This window comes from Mercenaria mercenaria, chromosome 12 (genome assembly GCF_021730395.1).
Source record: "Mercenaria mercenaria strain notata chromosome 12, MADL_Memer_1, whole genome shotgun sequence".
Taxonomy (NCBI): domain Eukaryota; kingdom Metazoa; phylum Mollusca; class Bivalvia; order Venerida; family Veneridae; genus Mercenaria; species Mercenaria mercenaria.
In genome coordinates this window covers 23,415,008-23,438,443 of record NC_069372.1, presented here as the reverse complement: position 1 = coordinate 23,438,443, position 23,436 = coordinate 23,415,008, and the positions used below count along the sequence as shown (strand labels likewise).

At 32.4% G+C, this 23,436-nt stretch overlaps 1 protein-coding gene across 3 annotated transcripts in view; it reads left to right on the top strand.

Moving 5' to 3' along the window:
• LOC123534325 (sodium-dependent dopamine transporter-like) overlaps window positions 1-23,436 on the top strand; it is a 94,868-nt gene that overhangs the window by 15,008 nt on the left and 56,424 nt on the right. The window contains exon 1 of one of the 3 annotated variants that reach the window (XM_045316530.2): window positions 5,954-6,140. The exons of 1 other annotated variant lie outside the window; for it this stretch is intronic. The gene's annotated coding sequence lies outside the window, so the exon portion shown is untranslated. Of the gene's footprint in view, window positions 1-5,953; window positions 6,141-9,859; window positions 10,217-23,436 lie in introns of those variants that run through there. One more of the 3 variants, XM_045316529.2, reaches the window with a different exon arrangement.

Sequence of the window (23,436 nt, the reverse complement as noted above, 5' to 3'; positions counted from 1 at the left end):
TACAAAACATAATGAAAAAAATAATATTTTAACAGTGATTAAAAAGTTTAGTTTAAGTTTTAGATCTTATCGGAAACAGACATTGGAAGTAATTTCTAAATATAAAGTTTTGTTTTGAAAAAGTGAGCTAATGCTTTTTATCGCATGCTATCTTTTTAAGCCAAAAATGAACACTTCGGCGAATTGATATTGTTCCATTAGTATTGTATATATCTGTCAAACAGGAAACTGTGTTTTAAGAAATAAAAAAAATAATATACCCCAAACAGTGATTTGTCGTTGTGTGAGATATATCATTTCGATTCTAACACGTTGCCAAGGATTATTATGTACCTCCTGGACGGCATCCATCAAATATTTGCCTGTTTTCTGTTGGTTTCTTTTCCAGCGTTTGACTCTATGACGAAATAAATGTGACGTCAGAAAAATGAATTGTATAATAACACACAGTTTTCAGCCATCTTTTTTTAAAGGGAAATTAACCCGGTCTTGTTAGAATTATAAGTATTAACGTACACTTCATAACTAACTCTCTCCTTACATATACATAGATGATACCTTCTTATTCTCGGCGATATATGACCATTTTGTGTCGATTCACCGTAAAACCCAACTCACTCACTTCAATCTCATACAACTGCTATATTTTAGATATACATTAGCGCCAAGTTTTCTGACAAAATATAATATCTAATTGATCAATACAACATGTATTATATACATCCACCACTTCCGCACGATTTGACCAACATTTTTCTCAATCCAATTATAGTCTAGTAAAAATTAAATAGTTTAAGTGCTTGGCCGGACAGTGCATTCGTCGTTTCAGTTAAAGCTCCTTTTAAGGAAAATTTCACTATGAATAATAAAAAGAGTCTGCTATTTCTAAACTTTTATGTAAACACCTTTTGTAGTTAACAGTTAGTTTAATATTTTCTAAAACTAGTCATTTTCTTCTGTTGACATTTAAGTCTCAGTTACATGGAACACTCGTGCAGCTGTCTTATTGAGCCATCAGTAATAAACAACACCAGCACGTCTACAAATCAGTCACACTTCTATTGGCTACTTAAAGCCAAAGTTTGCAAAAAGTAACGCCAAGTTTGTTTCCTTGTTAGGCTAAGTGAAACAGCAGGAGAGTATTTTACATAGGATTGGGTAACAACTTGTCATTGAAAATAAAGAATATCCAGTGCCTAAAACAAAGGGGTAGAGGTTTAAAGTGGCTTCAACAACTTACAGCAGGCTCCCTAGAACCTAAAAACAAATGGACAGGATCTTTGGAACCTTAAAGCAATGGGCAGGAGTTTAAGTGGCTCTCTAGATTAAAGACTGCGACGAATTTTTCGTGAAATAGCTTGATGGTATTTGACTTATAGGTGAGGCAGCTCAGTTTGACTGTTTATATAATACATTGTGTTAAGAGAATAAAGTTTGATTTCACTGGATTTTTCTTATTTGTCTAAAACATTACTTACTGTGATCCTACGACAATTACAATGAAATGTGGTTTATATGTACAGTATATGCATTAATTTGTTCATATGAGAAGTGGGATCAGCAGTATATCACTGAGTAATTTGTGAATAATACGAGTACAGGCATATCTTGAGATGCAAATATATCTCACGGATGGTCTTTTCTAATTACTGACTATTTAAGGATTACAATAATTTAAGAATGCAAATATAGCAAAAAAAATTGCATAGATCACTGTAAGAGTTAAGCGACGATACTTTGATTAAAGTGTGTGTCGTTAAAGACTCCGATATTTTGAGCTAAAAATATATGCTCTATTGTTAATATCAGTAATTGCATCGCGGTAAAACCATTAAATAAAATATCAATCAAAGTATTGTTTGCTGTGTGTTTCATTTTTGATTGGTCGAGAATGGATAGTGACTGTGATGCCTTTCAGAAAAAAATCTATATTTGTAACATTCACTTTACTTTACTAAAGTTTGTTTTGATGGTTATTTAATTGCTGGAAGAGCCCTACTTTTGTTACTAGCTATGGTGCCCTATGTGAAATAGAGTTCAAATCTAATGGACTACACTATCAAGCCATACCATTAACTTTATTGTCTGATTCGCTTCATCCGTACCATTTTAAATGATGGATCGCCTTCACACATTGATTTATCTGTTTTACTGTCTCTATGCTGGTAAAAGGAACGATTTGTATTGTGCATACATTTAGTCATTTTTGACAATTTTTCCTATACTGTTAAGTCTCCATGTACCCTTTTAGGTTTTCATCTTGTTTTAACTCCATTTCATTTTTAAATTTCAGTGTCACCTTAGAGCTAAATTGAGGTGAGCCGTCAAAACACCCGGAGACAACCTCCAATTAAATTTAAAGACATCATAAGTACGCTTAAAGCCCATACAAATACAAATATAAAATAGTGATTAATGTAATTGAGAAATTTAAGAATTAGAAAAAGAAAATTAAAGTCATAATAGAATGGTATGATATGATATGGAATGAACACTGATTGCCTGCTTCAAATGATTTGCATTTATTCAGTGTGTTGTACCAGATTGTATCTAATAGATGTGCGACAATAATTATTTTCATTAAATCGCCTGCTATGATGGACATTTAACAGAATTTAGAGAGAATTATTTGTAAAACATATAATGACAGTGACAGTTACTGAGGAGATTTTCTTACCTACTTTAAAAGTGGAAATAATATACACTTCCGGGTTTTTTTTATCGCGATTGAGTAATATTCTAACCTACTATCTTACTAACATATTTACTGAAAATTGTTGTTATTATGCAAAAATTCACTGTTTGTACGTCACAAATATTACGTCATAGCGTCAGTCGTCATAGCGGCGAGCTGGAACAGACACCCACACAATACAGGCAAATATTCGGTGGATTCTAAACTCCCAAACAATGACTTTATTCAACGACAGATCACTGTTTGGGATATATTACTTCCTAAATAAAACGTTAACGTCACCATACTCACTGTTAACGTAGATGAAACACTTTCCTTCATCAATTACTTACTCATAATGTTATAAATCTGGTCTTGTAGACGTCGTTACCTACATTTACTGTTATCATGATTGGAAAACATGTTACTAACTAACTGATTGGTAAATATAGATAGTCGGAACAGAAAATAATCGTTTAAAGCATGGCTGGAATGATATTGTACTTACGTACTATATAGTGAACAGATAATTAGGACAGAAAAAAGTCGTGAGTAACATTTTACTTTACTATCAGTATTGTTATAATAAGTAAGATTTGCTGTTTAGTAGATTAATAATCAGAACAAGGCATTATGGGCCACATTTACTGTTTACGTGAGGGAAGTGATTTTCTTCTTCACTAATTTTTCAACATGTTCATCTCTACTAAGCTTAATTGGGCCTTTACGAACTCTATATTGACATGTATAAATGAAAGCTAAAGGACTTGAATGTATTAATTACAATCAAAAGTTACTTGCCCTTACCCTGCTCTTAGTTGTGTAGATAAGAGTAAATTATGATCAGGTTCTTTTTCATACCAGTTTGTTGTCGGGAGTTATGATATAGAAGTGTACATGTAATAGGTGTTAATCTACTGAACTTCTCAGTTAAATGATTGGAAACTACAGGCATGTTGTGTTATGCTTTACAAAATTGTGCTGTTTGTATTGACTATAAATTGTATGTTTGCAATTTTATGTCGAATAAAGAATATGTATGTATGTATGTATGTATGTATGTATTATATCAACGTATACGTGAACTGTAGTAACTGTTCATTTTTAATTTGCTATCATCAAGTGCACGTGGATTCAGTAGACGATAACAGAGTCAGCAGAATTCTAAAATCGATCTACATAAATGACATTATGAAATGTTACTATTTCATTTGATATTAGCTACACATAATAAAATAGATCTTTAATTAACTGTTATGAAAATATGACACATAATAAGTAATTATTACGTTAAAAAGGTATGATTGTATCCACAAAATTAGACACTTAGAGTCAGAAACCCTACAACCTCTCCTCTGTCCCTGTCAACTGTCTAATATCTTTTCGCATTTAAAATAACCTGAGTATAGATGGAGAGTACAAATACAATTTTTATTACAATTCCAGCATGTTTCAAAATATGCACATTTTACCATCAATGCTCTCTATATTACAAGATAGGAAAGTGTGAAATTAACACTTCGAAGCAATAGTCGATTCAACTTTTAAATTAGCACCTACCTATCAGTCCTTGGAATGAATAAACGGGCCTGTTACCATTCCAACTAAAGACACCGGTCCTGACAACTGACATTCGGGAAATCGATAACATTGTTAAATTAATCATTTTTTTCTTCTTTGGAGCACTTCTGTACTGTTTGTTTGTATGTTAACTTGTTTATAATCGGCACTGGAAACCCTTATAACCGACTCTTCCAGAAGACTGTCAGTAACGTTATTGAGAGGATAGTCCAAGCTTTCCTGGTTCTTGAGCTTAAGTAGTTTATAGATGTAGTCTGGATACATTTTTTCCGGAAGCTGAGGCATCTATAACCAACATAAACGTATGCATATTGTATATGTTTTTATTTCCTAGAATTCATTTACCGAGTCTGCCAGTTTCTTTGATCTTACAAAGATAAAATTTCTTTGATGTGTTTTACTATCACAAAGAGGTAACCTGATTCAACTCTAAATTTTCCAAACATAAGCTTAACAGTGTCGATTTTTTACATTTTTGTTTGAGTTACTATTTCTGTCATTTAGCTAATGCACGAAAAAGTCGTTTACAGATTATAAAAAAAAACTGGACAAAAATTGTCCTTATCATTTATTGAAGTCCTTCCTTACTTTGTTCGACAAGTGTATCTAGAGTAAATTGGAGCATATTATATTGACATCTGTAAGTGGCTGCTACAGGACGCGAATACATTATTTCAACTAATCAGACTTGTAAATTGGAGTTTGCTTTATGATTTTGCTTAATGTAATACCAGTACTCTCTATACATTTGTTGAGTAAATGCAAGTATATTATGAAAACAAATGAAAACTTAATAAATATGTAAGAATTTAATTTGAAATTTAAAAACAAAAATTTGGGTTGAAATCGTGGCAGATAGAGAAAAAAGTATTTCTCTGGCAGTAGTGATGTCCATTTACATTATCCTGAGATTTCGGTAGATATTTGGAGGTTGAGAGTAAGGCTATGTTGGTACCATGAACCACTTCAACATGTGCAGTAGTGATTTTACCACGACGGTTCCTCAGTGTGTTCCTATATTCGTTTGTTTCGTTCCCGTCTTTCCATTCATGGTTATGTATATTCTAACCATGAATACGTCCATACATTTACTTTTGTTTGATGTGGTTTGAAGGGGCTGCAAATATGGCCTTTAGCCTTGTAAAACAAGTTTATATAAGATAGAGGTGTTGCAAATATAAATAGCTGGTATGTTAATGAGCTGATTATAATAGTTTATTTCGTCTCAGTATATGATGGTACGAAAAACGCAGACTATATACTAGTATTCATTGCACCAAATCGAGGGATTGGCGCAAAACTATTGTATCTTGCTCTTTATTTATATACACTTACAATAGTTTTGCACCAAGCCCCCGAAATACAGTTTAAACTCAATATCTCGAACTTGCTTTTCTCAAACTTCCGGTTATTACAAAGGCAATTCCGAAAACACGTGCACAAACTATCATTTTAAGTCGAATTTCAGTTATCTCCAAGTACAACGCTCGATCCCTTTGAATTCGAGTTTTGACTGTATTATTAGAATTACAAGGAGTCAATTTTCTCTTTATATACTAGAGAACGACCGGACTCTTGAAGATTATCTGAGACAAATATTTCGTAAATCATTGTCACTTAATAGAAGCAACATGAAATAGTATTGACAATCGTTAAACTCTTATTGTGCGCTCCACTAAAGCATCATCCAAGCGCTCTGGCCTTTTATAGACATTTGTGCTCAACAAACGTTGATTGACTTAAATAAACGCTTCTATGAATATTACGATTTTTCTATTGATACTGACAGTATTTCCACCTGCTATTGGAATGTTTGTTTGATAAAATTTCTTCTTGCTTGGAGAAATGTTTCAAAAGTTTTGGATTTAATTGGAATACAGATACTGTAAGTAATTTCTGTTTTATGTTTTCATTCTTTAAAGTTAGTTTTAACAATAATGATAGATTTTTAAAAATTTTATTCACATTTTAATGTCCAATTTTACAAGGTTATTGGTAAATTGCTCTTTTTCTGAATATAATCTTATGACACCCAATAAAGAAATATTTTTTTGCTATAAGAATAATTTTAGGATCTTTGTTGGCTTCAAATTTACTTTTTAAACTCCCCTGAAGCAATATTGAAAAAACTAAAATGAATTTAAAAGGATAGAAGGGCAGTTCACAACATACGTAGAGTCATGCAATAACTTCTAAACTAGCCAACAAGGAGGTTTTCAACTCAGATCATTTTGACAAACAATGTACCTGCTAAAAATGTACCAAAGTGTTACCTTGCATTATATTTGTTTTGTGAACACTTGTTTAAAGAAGTGGGTACGTTTCCCTGCCAACGTCAGCGACGTCTTCGTAATCAGTTTGATATTTTAATCTGTAAGAATATACTGACCAACTTTTCTCGTTATTAAAGATGTAACTTTTGAAGAACAAGAATATCAATAACTCTCGTTTGAATTATACATTTAACTGAAGTTTGTAGGTATTAAGTTTTTCGTCGTTTCCTTGGAAACCATTAAACAGTCTATGTATATTTGTATTTATACCTTGTCATGTTATTAAATATTTTTGCTAATTGATAATATGATAATACGCATCTGAACGACAAAAAAGATTTTGTTCAAGAACAAATCACTAAATGAAATATATTATTTCGATTGTAACACGTAACCAAGGATTTTAAAGTACATCCTTGACGACATCCTTTAAATATTTGCCTGTTTTCTGTTGGTTTATTTTCCAGCGCGCCGCTATGCCGTTTGACGCTATGATGTAATAATTGTGACGTCAGAGAAACGAATAATTGTATAATAACACACACTTTTCAGCGTTGAAATCGGGTCGTGTTAGAATTAAAAATAGACTATATTTACGGAGTTGAAGTGATATACTAAAGCATTAAGTTATATTATTCTATTTGCGTGATGATTTTACATTTAAGACATCAAAACGTGGACGAAGTTGATAGTGTGTTACAATGTTAATCAAATAATCTGTATATTTGTACATTGTGATGTGGTTCTATATGAATAAGTACAAGTTTCCAGCGGACATGGTACTACTCGTTACAAGTTATACTAAATTGCACATAAAGGGAACAATGTCAACGTAAATACTGAACACCCCTCGTGCTTTACTTATGATGATATACCTTGCATATCAATTCTGTTTGCACTAGGAAGTTCTGCGTATACCTTTAAGGTGTTAAAATCATCAAAAAAAAAACATTAAATAAAAAATTCAAATGACAGATAGATGTTTTATTTTACCAATTTGATCGAAAGAGGCAGACGTAAGAGTATCAGGTGTTCAGTCAAGTTGCATTTTTTTTTTTCAACAGTTCATCGTATTTTAGCATTTGGTAGAATATTTACGTAAATCAGATATGAAGGCAAACAGCAATAAAAAGATTACCTCTGTAAGAAGTATAGATATATAGCAAATTTTGCTTTAAATAGTGTCTTATGAAAATCTGCCTGTGTGTTTCTTTGCCAATGATGAAAACATTTCTGTTCAAAGACTTAACAAGTTGAGTATTTCGATTATTTCATTTAGATGTATGATATCTCATTTGTACTCGATATACAGTTATATCAATAGCGTCATTTTGAACTTTCTTATAATGAACTTATACAACTTTGTTTTTCCACTTTGTTGTATATAATTGGGTATATCAAATTGCAACGTCCTAAATAAAGTAAAATACTTTAATTTCAGTATATGTCAATTTCAAGAAAGTTAATTTTTTCATTGAGATGTTCGCACTTTTTATCATTTTTATATTCTTGCGCGTATTTCAACGCTGTAACAGCAGATATTTCTGAAACTTGCGATAACTTTCTTATCTCTGAACGAAACCTATGTGTACCATTTTGTATCCTATAAGCGTGGTGCAATTCAAAATTTGATAAAAGTTGTTTTTCGAAAATGTTGATGAGGAGTGCAGAATATCAAACATGAACAGTTGGTGTAGAAACATGTTTTCTTGTAATTATACGGATTGAATATTTTATTTTTCTGATGTTCAAGCATACGTAAACACTGCCCTTTAATGCATGCATTTAATATGAAGCCCGTTCCTTTGCCTAAGACACTACTTACTGTAAATGATCACATGATATGCTTCAAATGAAAAGTACACATATTCCTTTGTATTAATTAGATACGTTGAATTGCATTAAATATGACATTATTCATATAATATGTGGATAATAATTAAATTTTGTTCCACATGCTGTACAGTGGATAATATGACCGTTCACGGCTGGTATTTTCTAATTTTGAGAAACAATTTATTCCATTCTATATCAACAGATGTAAACTGAATGTTATTCGATGGGCGTAGATATCTATTTCTTTCTCTTTTAATCGACATCAGCTTGTTCTATTTTAATTGAAGCAGAGAAACAGAAATGTAGTAATAATTTGACTAAAAAATATTTCTCTTTAAAAGCCCAAATATTTAGAAAACATCCTAATGCTACGAATTTATTCAATTGCTGATTCAATTTATATCAAACCATTTTTTTTTTTCAAAATACATTTTGTTGTATGTTTCATTTTTAACTGATAGATAATAAATGGAGTTTGTGATGCGTTACAGAAAAAAATTATTCATATGTTTCTTTAAAGGAACGCGATCCATATGACTAGCTACGGTGCCCTGTGGTGTACACATACTGGGTGAAACAAGAAAATAAAATTTTCATAAGAGATAAAGGAAATATTGCAGCACCCCTCACACATCTTGGATTTGACTTAAGCGGAATCGTATTACATATATTAAAAGACTCCTTAAAACCCAAAGAGCCAGAAAATTATAACAACACTGAACGTCTTCTACTGTTTTTCTGTATAGATTTATTCATTATTCACAAATTTGTCCTATACAGATAAGTCCCAATGTGCCTGTTCTGGTTAATGGTGGTTTCATCTTGTCACGTTTACATTTCTTTGTTACCTTAAAGCTTATTGAAATTGATCCGTTTGAAAGTTTATCAAAATGTCAAACATGAATTTAGTTAAATTTCATTATACACACATATGCCTTAGGCCCATGAAAATAGAGCCATGACATATAGTTATAATAGTAATTGAGAAAATGAATATATAAAAACTACATGACCTGTTATTAACCTAGTGGAAGGTCACAGCAGAACGGTGTAATATTTGACTTTTACTGTTAGTGGTTGGAACAATATTTTACTTAGTTACTGTTTAGCAGTTAGAAAATGAGCACAGAAAAATCGTAAAACAACATTTACTGTTAGCGTGTATGGAACAATATTTTACTTACGTATTTCTTAGTACTTAGATAATGAGGACAGAATAATCGCAAACATAATTACTGTTAGCATGTTTAGAGCACTATATTACTTACTTACTGTTTAGCAATAAGATAATGACGACAGAAAATCGCAAAACAACATTTACTGTTAGCATGTTTAGAACAATATTTACTTACTTACTTACAGCTTAGCAGTTAGAAAATGATAACAGAAAAATCGCAAAACAACATTTATTGTTAGCGTGTTTAGAACGATATTTTATTCATATAACCAGTATAAGAAGATAGTGAGCATCATTATTTACTACGTAATAGACAGATACGCAGGACAGTGCCGATCCGTGGGTATCGTTCAGTGTTAACCTGAGTGAAGTAATTTTCTTCCTTACTTATTTTTCAACATGTTCATCTCTCCTAGACTTAATTGGATCATCACGAACTCTATATTGACATCTATTAGTGGCTGCTACAGGACGTGAATGCATTATTTCAACTCATCAGACTTGTAAATCAGCACTTGCTTTATGACTTTTGCTTTTACGATAAACCAATGTTGTTGTTATAGGATTTTTATAAAATTTTAAGGTAAACGTACGAGTGTATATGGAAAGTGAATGAAAGTGCGAGTTTTAATTTTCTAGCATTAAATTCTCGTGGATTTGATAGGCGATAAAACCGTAAGTAGGTTTACGTTCACAAATAATATTCATGTTTGATTTTAGACATTTTATGGAAACATGGTAATTTCGTTTTCTACATATATGAACTTTGATTAAAATATATATGTATGTATAAGACAAATATATATGTATATACGTTGCTTTCGATAATTTTCTCCTTCTTCATAACTTTATTAATAAATTGCAGATTGAGGCATGCTGGGTTTTAACCATCTTAAAAAGAATTTTAATGAAGTATAAGAATTAGGCACTGGCGTTGTATAAAGAAGCAATAATTGAATGGTGGTTCATACAACGCATATAACACAAAATTGATAAATATGTATGAAATGACAGTTACTTGTGAATTCTGTACAACAGTGTCGTTATGCCCATGGGACTTTTGTCGTACGTTATATGTATTTAGAAAATGAAAAAGAACGTTTTACTATATTTTTTTTTGCGTTGATATAATTATCGTTCTGAGCCTAACATAAATCCATTTCTTTTTAATCAGAAAGCGTCTTAATTAATATTTTTCCAATTATGATGCTGGACTACATAACATAACCAGTTTCCAAACAGTTATTTAGATTTAAAGCTGGCTTTTTTATGCCTGATCATAGAATGTTAACTGTTTTGTTCGGTTACAAGATGTGAATAATTTACTGATATTTTTTTATCATACAGACTGCACAATCAATTTTTAACCAAAAATATACTGTTTTATTATATAATCACGATTTTTCTGTCTCAAAAAACAATATGAATTTCATTAATGAATGTAAAACCTTGCATTAAACTCCCAACGGATACGGAAAAATATTCAGTCGAAAATGACGTGATGGTGGCGTCAATTTGAAAGATATATATAACACTAAAAATAGGTATATGTATATAATAAAAGGATCATTTAATTAAACTGTACCTTGATCTTCTATGATGCATTCGGATTTTGCCAGATCACACTCGACGCAAACGCCTTGTGAGATCCGGATATGAAAAAAATCCAATTGATTGCAAATCAAGGTACTGTATTAATAACCCTATTTTAACTACATTGTATTTTACTTATTAAGTATCAATAAACTCATGGCGGTATTGCACGGCTATCACTACCGACGACAAATTAACAGTATTCTGATTCAAACACAATATTGAAATATTTTTATTTTCTAAATCACATGCTTTCTGTAAATCTTAGGCATGTTAATCCGCTGCTCTCTACTGACAGAAATATATAGCCCCAGCTTTTACACAATGTTCAGTTCTGTTATCATTAATCATTTATTAATTATCAATAATTTCTGCAAGCTATATAAACACTGCGTCCATTCCAGTAAAGAAAACATATTGTATATACATATAAAATATTAACAGAACTTTATAAACGAGCATGCGTGGGATGCATTTATAATTAGACCTTAAGCAATTTTCATTCCAGATGTAGAGTAATGTGTACTTGTTTCATAGAAATGAAATATTTGAAAAATAACAGACATGTTTACGTTAAAAGATGTAGAGTAGTGTAGATACAAAATCTTTCCGGAAGCTAAAATGTTTATATTAACATAAACGCATGCAGATTTTATTCCTTTTATCTGCTATAATTCATTTACAGAGGGGAACTCTCAGATTCTTGCATTTTCTTTAGGCTTACAGAGATAAGTTTTTCTTTGATTTGTTACTTTATAGGTACTGTGCTATCTCTAAAGAGGTTCCGATTAATGATTTAATCTGATGTTGTAAATCGGGTGTACCAAGAAGTAACCTGATTTAGTCAGCTTAAACTGCTAATGACACTATTACTGCCACGGTTTAAAAGTAGAATTTATTATGGAAAATTTGAAAAACTGTTCATTCAGTCTTATTCTTTTGATTAAAAAAAAACAAGGATAAATATCAAACAGGGAATACCACGTTCCAAAAACGCACCCTCCCCAAAACGTAACTCACAGCACGCAAATGTGCACACACACACACACACACACACACACACACACCGCCTTGGAACGACCAGTGGCAAAAACACCACTGGGGAGCTTAAACCGGTATATATTGTGCGCACCTAACCTCACTCTTACCCCCTTAAAAGGTAAAATAAACATGGCAAATGTGTTATCGTTAGCCATTATCATGTGACATTATAAAGAAGAGATGAAATAAAACCAGAGTTATGGACTTTGCAATTATGACACAGGCGGCGATGCGGTACGACTGTTTCAAAACTCAATAATGATATTGAAGAGAGGGTAAAAGCGCATCAAAGCCTTATAAAAAGGGGACATAATTTATGAAATGTCTGTGCCAAAGTATGGACCTTGAAAAATTAGATGCGGGAGTGATGGTGAGTAAGAACTAATTAGTTTCAATCATATAGAAATAATAGTAACAGAAATTGAGTAGCATAGAACTCTAACATAAAGTGTGTTAAAAAAGGGAGAATAATTCGTGGAAAACTGGTGCCGCATTGTCGGACTCTATGTATATGAATTGTATGATAATGAGGAATTATTGTTTAATGTTTGAAGAATAAATCCATTACGTCTTTACAAATATTAGTCAACAATTTAACAAAATAAGGACGCTGACGCCAACGCTAACTTCGTATAATGAAAATAGAAAGTCTTCTAAATGCCAGATAATCATGTAGATAATTATTCAATGTCCAGAACTCATAAGTCGTCTGGTAACTTCGAAGGTAATGTTAAGGTAGTTGTTATTATCATGTTTCCTTCGTGGTGTCAGAAAACTGGGCATTTATATCGTTCGCTTATAAGCAGCTTAATACATAAAAAAGTTACAGGATTGAAATGATTCATAAATGGAAACACAGAACAGAGCATGATTTAATGTGAGATTTTGGCAAAACTATTTTGTTTATCTCGATGATGTTTATTGTGTCACTCCCGAGACCGTGTCCAGGGAGAGCCAAATATCAGATTCTTTAATTTAGAAGGTCCTGTTACGTAAAACTGAATTAGCAGAGGTTATTAGAATGTTTTTGCCTCTTTCGTCCTCTCGACCACTTTGATTCAGGTAGTAAACGAGATGAATAATTTAAAACTGCTTAATGTGTAACATGTAAATTGAATTAGTGTGTCATGAAATAGTGGGATTTCAAAGAAAATCAGTAAATCTTTTGCTTGACTTCATTAATGTGCGCATTCGTCTGTAATGGACGCATAAGTGTGCAATATCAAACAAAAACATTATTTAATTGTTTAGGCTATCGGATCATTGACAAATATAATAAAATTACTATAATAATTCCTCTTTTATCTGTTATAATATGATTTGTAATCTTAAACAGACTGTAATGGTGTGGAATTAACTTCGACTCCATCAAGGGCAATTTGTGCAGTGTCCACAAATGCTCCATATTTGGCCTTCTGTAACTAGACGTCCCGATAGTTATTTGTGTTGATTACAACAATACAGTTATTATAGAAAAGAGCATCACTCGGTGATTTTTCATTAGAAGTGGTAAAAGTTCAGTTTCAATTGTATCCCTTTCTGCTTCGTTGTTTCTTCTGTCACTATCTCAATGTTATATATAGGTAAAAGATCACTAAATAAAATCTTTCTGTGTTTCATATTAAGAATGAAAATGTCAGAGCTGATTTATTCATCATTAGAGAAGACTACCTCCCGTGCACATACTTTCCATAAAACTTTTATACCAGATTGACGAAATATGATAAAGAAAATAGGGGGTTATGTCGTTCCTTGTGAAATTCCTAACATCCTGAAAGCGAAGTATTTTGGCTTTTGTCCACACATTAATTCAATACAATCTCGACACGGCTTGTCAAGATTTATGCCGTTGTATTTCATGCAGTTTAAACGAAACTGCGCAAATAAGCAAGGAAAAATATCTTTTACTTGGAACTCTCGGAAGCAGATTTTTGACGAAACAACTTACCTTATAACATTTACTAATTCGCCCAAAATATTCTTAAAAGCCTATCACTCCTGTTATAATATGTAATGTCCGCTGACAGCTCAGAACTGTGTGCTTGATTTTATTTATAAAAAAAGCAAGGCCTATTTCTAGAATAGTTATATACATCTGTTCACTGTTAAAAATACGCGATATTATTACATACGTTGTTGCAGTATGACTAGTATGACTAGAGACGTCAATGTTTACTTCTTTTTACACTTTCTTAAAGAAAAACGAAAGGTTTAGCACGATTTTATCAAGCTACCTTAATTCTATATAAATATTTCAGTATTGAAAGTTATGAATAATCCAACTTTATACCATCACAATCTACCAGATCTTTACTAAGATTATCATTTAAGTATTATCTAATACGAATTCATACACCTTTGCGTAAATTACTATATCAATAACTTCTTGCTGCATGCTTAAGTTCTATTATCTTTTCAGAAGGGGTACACGATTATTACAAATTTCAGGACTCATTTACCGAAGCCAGTACTTCATATTTTTACATAACCCGGTTGAGATCAGCGTGTAATTTTCTGCAATCTGCGATAATCGTACAAATTTATAGATTATAACATTTTCTCACAGGTAAATATTGGCTAATCGAACGTCTATACACTTATCATCTGAAAATATTCAAACGGTTAATACATTCGTTTGAACTTAATCGTAGGGTCTTTTTCATCAAGATGCAGATCAGATGAGTCAGTGTCTGTATTCCAATGGTCTTTAAGCGAGCATGGATGGAGAACGTTTACTCTAGCTATCTGTAATCTTTTATTTGAATGACTGCATGATCTTGAATGACAATTTCCCCACCTGACTGTTCTCTCCGCTTCAGTACTTTCTATGTTTACCGGAAATCGTACAACTTGCACAAAGACAAACTTTCCGCACTTTCAGAGACTTGAATTGACATTTTACTAGCTGATAGCACTTAATAATACAATATAAAGTTGGTAGTTATTGACACTCCGACCACTGGCAGAGGTTAAAATGGCTTTAGTAGTTTGGTTGGTTGGTTTTTGTTTCATGTTACGACAAAATCTGTAAATTTGTGAATGTGACGAATAGTGTACCTATAAAATAATGTTGGTACTTGTATCTGATGGTAAATGTTAAAATACTTAACCCATACATAAATGACTTCCAGGCTGTCTAACTACTGTCGTGTGAGAAACGAAATGACGGAACTATTTTATAGCTAAAGCGGAAGGATTCTCTATTGTTTTCTTGGATATAGCGGAAAACATAAAAATACACAAGTAGAATTTTATGATACTTGGACATACCGGCTTAATTATCAGGATGCAATCACCGTGATATCCTGTATAATATACAGTAACCAGTAGTTTAATATGACAAAGGTTAAACGAGCCTATATTTGTCTACAGGCTGGTAGTAAAACTTGAAATAGACATTTTTTCATACAGGTGTGCCCTTAAAGTTCAAAAGTGTAGGTTACTGAACTGTTTGTCTCATATGTTTAGACAGTATTTCAGACAACTTCAACTGTGACATTGTAAAAGTGATGTGACATTGTTATTGAATTAAACGCATTTTAAGGATGCCATATGCTAAGTAAACAGAAAGTTAGGATTAAATTTCTTTTGGATTAGTAACATTCCATGTGTCAATCAATATTTCTGTTGTATAGCTTGTATGGCTTTCATTCATATTTTAACGTGAATATGTCTTATTGTATCCCCCGACAACAAAGTTGTAAGGGGGTGTATTCTGGTTTCAGGTTGTCTGTCCGTCCGTCTGTCTGTCTGTCTGTCCGTCTGTCCGTAGACACAATCTTGTGATCTCCATCTCTCCTCATCCCCTTGACACAATTTAATGAAACTTCACACAAGTGATCAGTAACAACAGTAGTTGTGCATGGGGCATGTTAGGTTCTTTCAGAAAAAAAAATTGCAGAGTTACGGGACTTTGTTTCTTGTTACTATACTATATACATAGACACAATCTTGTGCGTTCCATCTCTCCTCATCCCCTTGATACAATTTAATGAAACTTCACACAAGTAATCAGTAACAACAGAAGTTGTGCATGGGGCATGTTAGGTTCTTTCAGAAAAAAATTTGCAGAGTTACGGGACTTTGTTTTTTGTTACTATACTATATACATAGACACAATCTTGTGCGCACCATCTCTTCTTATCCCCTTGACACATAATTTAATGAAACTTCACACAAGTGATCAGTAACAACAGTAGTTGTGCATGGGGCATGTTAGGTTCTTTCAACAACAAAAGTTGCAGAGATATGGGACTTTGTTTCTTGTTAACATACTATGTACATACAGTCTGCATATGCAATCTTGTGCGCGCCTGATCTTCCGAACCCTTGCACATAATTTAATGAAACTTCACACAAGTGATCAGTACCAACCCTAGTTGTGCATGGTGCATGTTACGTTCTTTTTTAAATTTAGTGAACCTAAGTTTTTGCATTAACTACTGAATGTATATAAATAATAACAAGAAATACACAAATTCATTTTTATTTCACAGTATCATAGTGTAAAAGGTGGGTAGTTACATGCTTGTTCAAAATACAGCCATCATAGCACTAGAATCGAAAACTTAGATTTTTAGATATTTAGTGTTATTTTTAAAATAGATTTTTCTTTTGCATTGTGTTCTGTACACTTCTGTTAATATTTCCATATAACATTGAGGCTTTTTAAGAGTACACTTCGCCATGTATACCAGTATGCTGATTTTTGGCTTTTCGGGATTTTAAGAAAATTTATTTAAAAATATCGTATGTGGCATATTAGATATTTTCCAGATTTGAAAACTAGCGTTCACTGCAAAGTATGAGCATAATTATGTTTCGTAAAAATAGGTTCTTTGTTAATGTGTTTGTTTTTATCCAGTGCTTTAGCAACTGGCTATAGCTTTAAATCAACTACGAAGTTTCAACCTCGCGTCGTTTGAGTTTTCCTTCTATTTATATGTGACCGCATCACACAAATATTCTGGACGTGTAAAAAGTAGTCCTATTTGGTATTGTGTGAGTGTGTGAGCAACTGAGGACTACTGTTTTAAACAACAAAAACAAGCAGCAACGGATTCTAGAATAATTATGAACTTTATATTCACATTCGAAATATTCGGAATCACTCCGCTCTAGGGTTAGGGTTTAGGGTTAGGGTTGATATTGGCCTCAGTTTTACATAGAGTTGTATAGGGAAAACCTTTAAAAATCTTCTTGTCTTGAACCACAATGCACAGAGCTTAGATATTTGGTATGTAGCATGTCTAGTGGACCTCTACCAACATGGTTCAAATCATGACCGGTCTGTGCACAATGAAATGTTGATTCTTCAGGTGTATCGGTTGGCTTTGATTTTTCTGATGTTTTAGGTAATTTTGAGTCTACAAAAACCAACACTTATACTGTATTGAGAACGTGTAACAATATAAATTGGTTCTCTTTATCAAACAGGATATAATACAAACTTCTCATTCATTTGTTTGGTAAATTACATAGCATTTCAGTTGTAATCATCCAAATAATCACATAATGGCTTCAAACATCTCTTCTTTAACTTACACAAATCATTCAGATATAAAAATAATGTTTGTTATTGCTTGAGAGTTTGTCAAGTGGTTCTGTCAGTCAGTTGATTTATTTTACTCCATGGACTTGTTAACTGTGTGAAAATGGACTACTTCATACACTTAGTTTGTGTGGAAAAAAAAACACGACCTATTACAGCAATGTTTTGAGAGCATAAATCAAATACAGCATTCCCTAAAAACTATCAGACAGAAATGCTTTAAGTTTTATTTTCGCATTTAAATGTTTTGGACGGCATGGAAATTACGGCTGAAACGAAGAAACACTTCGCACCATTCCTATGTTGTCACGATAAACTGAAAATATTTTAAACTGTTATGTATCAGTTCATCTTTTTCATATTAAAGCTTATTAAGTTGCAATCTTTTAACAGTTTAAAAGCTCTAATAAAAAATGCAGATATAAATATTTCACTTCAAAATAACCCAAACTTATTGAGATCTTTTATTACGAAAGAGTTATATCGAATCACTTAATGTGAACCAAAAGGTTAAGTTAATGTCAAAATCTATCAAACGATAACAAGATGGGCTGTACTGAAAAAGCGCACGAATACATAGCATGTGTGCAATTGCCTTCCTTATTTCCAGTCTTATCATGCTTATCTAAAGGTATTTACAAATTTTGAAATCAGACATTTTGTTTATAAATCAAACTTTCTAAGTACAAAGAACACATCTGTTAGATGGAGATTCAGGTAGAAATGGAAGACAAAAATTAAATTCAATCTCATAATTATGAAAAGGTTGTCTCATTTTTTTGAAAGGCATATGGATAAGTGGATTGTTTAAATGACAAACGCAAGGCTGCAACCACCGCCAAATTCAACCTTAAGATATCATGTTCAACTTGCAAATAGTAGATCCTGTTGAGTTAGTTTGCATTAGTATAATTCACTATGTTGTTTTTCCTAAAGTTTGTTATAGCGTTGTCATGGCAAAGTCAAAGAAATGTTTTTCCAGCTGTAATTTTTTCGAGGCATCATAAGTAACTGTTGTTTTCGATAGGCCCAAAAGTTCATTAGTGATCCTAAGATGGACTGTGCTTGCAAACTACTATCAGAGGACAGGAGTCCGTTCTTTCTGTTTAGAATTATGCATTTTCATAGCCAAATGTAGTGAATAAATGTAAATAACAAGAATGAATACAAATATATCAAATATTTCACTACTGATAATAAGATTTAAAAGCTGACCGAGCTATTTGTTTTTTTCTATGATGCGTGCTGTGTTTGGTTGTGGGTGCCAATTCATAGCCCCTTTCAATATTAGGTTCTTTTCAAATAGGCTGTTAAGATAGATATTGCGAGTATTCTGTCTGGAAATTTTTCCTAAAGTGTAAGAAGCAAATTTTGAATCAAGTCGTGTGTGCTTAGGTTTGCGATATTCAGGCTTCTTTCCGGTTGGTTTTGTTCAACACCTCATCGGTTTAATCACAATCTAGTTTTGAAGTTCTGCTCGACTATTTCTGCTTACTTAAACCATACAAATAAATATCTTAACATTTTATTCCTTGTTCGGCTGTTGCCTCTATGATGTCCATATTAAATTTATTTCAAAAGTTTATGCCACTGTAACCTCAATTTGAAAAAAAAAACATATTTCATAAAATGACGGTCAGTAAAAGCTTATCTGTACGTTCCCTGTATGTTATTCCTAGATTAAGTAAGAATAGCAGTGCTTATAGATTTAAACTTCAGTTTAATATGTAACTTATGAGTGTGTTATCTGTAACAACATACGACTGATAGTTACACCACGCCGTGTTTATAACATTTAAGCTGGTTAATCAGATTTTGCTCGAGTAATGCATTTCTACTGATCACTTACACTTATTTTCTTTACCGAATACTTAATACATGTAATGTTGACACGAGAGCCTATTATTGTTAAAATTTAATTTTCCTATTCTGGTTGCCCAGTAAAGAATTATTTTAGCATAAGTATAAATGTAATGAAATAATTTGTTTTAGGAATGATATGAACTAAAAAACTACTGCATTATATTTGTTAAATTGACATTGACATTTTAAATCATTAGAAATGCAAGATTTTGTGAAGTTATTACCTCCAGTTGCCTATCGTGGTTGATTGGAAATAAATGAATACAATAACTACACCCGATTTAAAATTTTCCGCCCCATGTGGTTCTGGGACGATCTGTGTATGAAAAGAATTGGAACCACTGTCTTACCCTTGCATGGTCGTAAGAGGCGACTAACAGGGTCTTAACACTTGGTTTTGCTGTAACTGTGATTCTAGCAGGTATGCAAATTTTGATTTCACACCTCATTTTTTTATTTCGATGTAAATGACATGTGGAACCAAAATTTGTAGTCCTGTTTGGCGCCATATAACCTATACTGTGTTGGTGCGCCGTAAAACCCAAATAAATAAATCAATTAATTAAAATTTTCCCTTCAGGTTGATATTGTTGAAATATGCAAATGTAAAAACTATCAATCGTAGATAAATTAAAAGAAATGTTCTCTGCTTACACAGTTTCTTATTAAAGTGGGTACTTCATAAAAATAATGATAAAACATATACACTTTAATAAGGATCTAATTCTATGCAAAATATCATTTTGTTCTTTAAATGAATTTCAAAACGGAGGATAGCGGGGTTGTGAGTTCGATCTCCGGGCGAAGCGTGTTTTCTCCGAGGCAATTGATTTTGAAACTTCGTCCGAACTGTGATTCAAGAGGGGAAGTTGGGTTACTTACTGAGAACAGGTTAGTACTGGTACAGAATCAAGGAACACTACTTAAATTCTGTTGAAAAACGGCGTTAAACCCAAAACAAACAGAACTGTTAAATGTCATAAAATGTTTCTCAAATCTGATTATACAACCTATACCTCGAGAAATTGTTGAAATTTTACAGTTACTATCTAATGAAACACCACACTGGTACATCATGAATTGTTAGAATGAAAGAACGTGGAATCGTGTCATTATAAAACGCTGGCAGATCACGCACTGGCTATAAACAAAGATTTATTACATCATTAATTCAATGTGAAGCTATGCCATAATACTAAAATGAGCGTTAATTCCAATGTTCAAGAGTGAAGGTCTCAAAATTTTTTGTCTTCTTGACATGTTGTATAAAGTATGAATATAAAATGATATATAGAACCTAGAACCATGTCTGAAAGTAAGTTTGAATGCAAATATGAGGACAGAAACTATGTATGCTTTATAGTTTTCAATAAAATTCCATTTCAATTTAGTTTCCTTCTGACAGCTATATGGTCATTAAAATTAAGGGATAAAAAATCGCAGACAATGTCGAATGGGCTCCTGGCTTCTATTCTGAAATACATAATATAAAGAACTTTAAACAAAACAATCCTTTCGAATCGCCGTACTTTATAATGATACGCCTAAAGTAAGACGATTCGATGGGTAGGAATATTAAATATATATATTAACTGAATTCAAATAAATTACTATTATATATAACTTGCTACTATTTCTGTTAAACTATTCAATACAAATGTTGAATATATACGAGTAAAGACTTATTCCAAAACATACAAATAAATTGAAAATCCTTTGTATCGGTTTGAATGTATAGAAAAGTTAAACTATAATGTTCATATCAGACATTTAAAGCTCGAAATATGAACCGCGCCATGGGAAAACATACATAGTGCGTTTGCGACCAGCATGGATCCGGACCAGCCTGCGCATCCGCGCAGTATGGTCAGGATCCATGCTGTTCACTTTCAAAGCCTATTGCAATTAGAGAAACTGTCAGCGAACAGCATGGATCCTGATCAGACTGCGCGGATGCAAAGCCACAATGTTGGTTTTCTCATAATGCGGCTGAAGCGTGCATGTTACAGTGACCAAGGACGTATTACCTCTATGTCATGTTTAAATCAGTTTAAACGAGCTTTTGTCATAAATTGGTTCTGAATATTACAATGCAATGTATGTTTTTGTTATTGTTGTTGTTGTTGTTTTTTTCTTTTTTTTTTTCAAATGAAATATGCTTAACTGTTTAAACTGTCCACGATTAATGTAAATCGGTTTATCAGTTGTTTGTTTGTTTGTTTGTTTATTTTAGGTTTAACGCCGTTTTTCAACAAAAAATTTCAGTACACGTGTATTTTTTTTTTTTTTTTTTTTTTTTTTTTTTTTTTTTTTTTGAAAAACAGCGTTAAACCCAAAACAAAGAAACAAACACTTGTAAATTTCAGCCGAGTTAACAAATACCACTTTCTTCTTAAGAGTGACGACAATTATGAAGAACTTGCTAATTAATGATAAATAGCAGTACTCTTTGAAAATAAGAACAAACATCGTTTGGTCACTTAATTGCCTTCTTACATGAAACTTTGACAAATTACCAGCAATTACAAAGTGAAATTATTCTCAGTAAATCCGTCGTAAAATTATTCACTCATGCATTATAGAACTGAGCAACACGAGTTCGTGTGGGGAGTGTTGCAAAACTAGTAAAATGTGATGGCTTTGATTATTCTTAGAGCTAAATGTGTCTCTGTGTGATCTACGTTGTCTACCAAGCTGTCCTAAAATCAGAAAAGCAATGAAAGTGCCTCTGATTTATACGGATTTAGGAAGCATCGAAGATTTGAACTTAGAATAGTAATAGTTACAGACACTGCTGTGAAAACCTGAGCCTACTTTCTAAAACAGGCTATTGGTGTGTTAGAGGATTCTAATTGTGTAAATACACATCAGTAAAGACTTAAGTATTCTGAAGTTCAGAAACGGTTTTCCTTTGTATCGGACTCTTCAGAAGAAATATTCTATATAGGTAGTAAAAGGAGACAGAAAGTTAAAGAATGCACCTTAATACCATAATTTTTATAGTATAAATCTGGTAACTAAGTCAGAAAAAAATTTACTGTGGGCAACACCATTCTGAGTGCAACAATCACACCTCCCTTTCTATAGTAAGAATATTGTATTTATTTATTTATAAACAAAGTAGAACGTAAATAATTACATGTGATTGGTACGTTTTGCATTTATGTGGAAGGAAATAAATGGGGTTACCCAAAGGGGGCATGAAAAAAAAATGTAACACTTGTCGAGAATGACGTTTACAAAAGTCTTAAAGAAAACAAAACCAAGTCTTCTGTTATTGCTTGGTTGTGTGTTGTTGTGACGAAGAACATTTTCACAAATGTTATTACGTTTAATCAAACATATAAACTTAAATGAAGCAGACAAACAGCGCCTGGAAAAAAATTCTTTAACATTTTTAAGTTTACATTTTTAAAGCATATGGGAAGCATCAAAATATAGCAGGGTCAATGTTGTTTTAATACCCTCAATGGTTTATTTTCTAAAATGCGTTGCTGGACTGTCAGTTAAAACTATACATTAAGTAAAGCCATTCATGTCGAAATCGACCGCTTTAACGCATACCTTTATTTATCCTGTCACTTGCAGTATTTTCGACCCGATATCAGGGTGCCGTATATCTTTCTTGATATACCGTCAGTTGATCATGTGACCAGTGATATACGGTCAGTTGATCATGTGACCTTATGATCGATATTGTTGTCATAAGAAATTTTGCAACGAAACCATCATCGTTGTGTTGGAAATATCCGAACTAAGAAAATGAGTGGTCAAATAATGAGTTTTTATTTAAAAACGAAGAAGTTATTGCGATTTTGCCGGTAATCACGTCATTATATAAGTGACG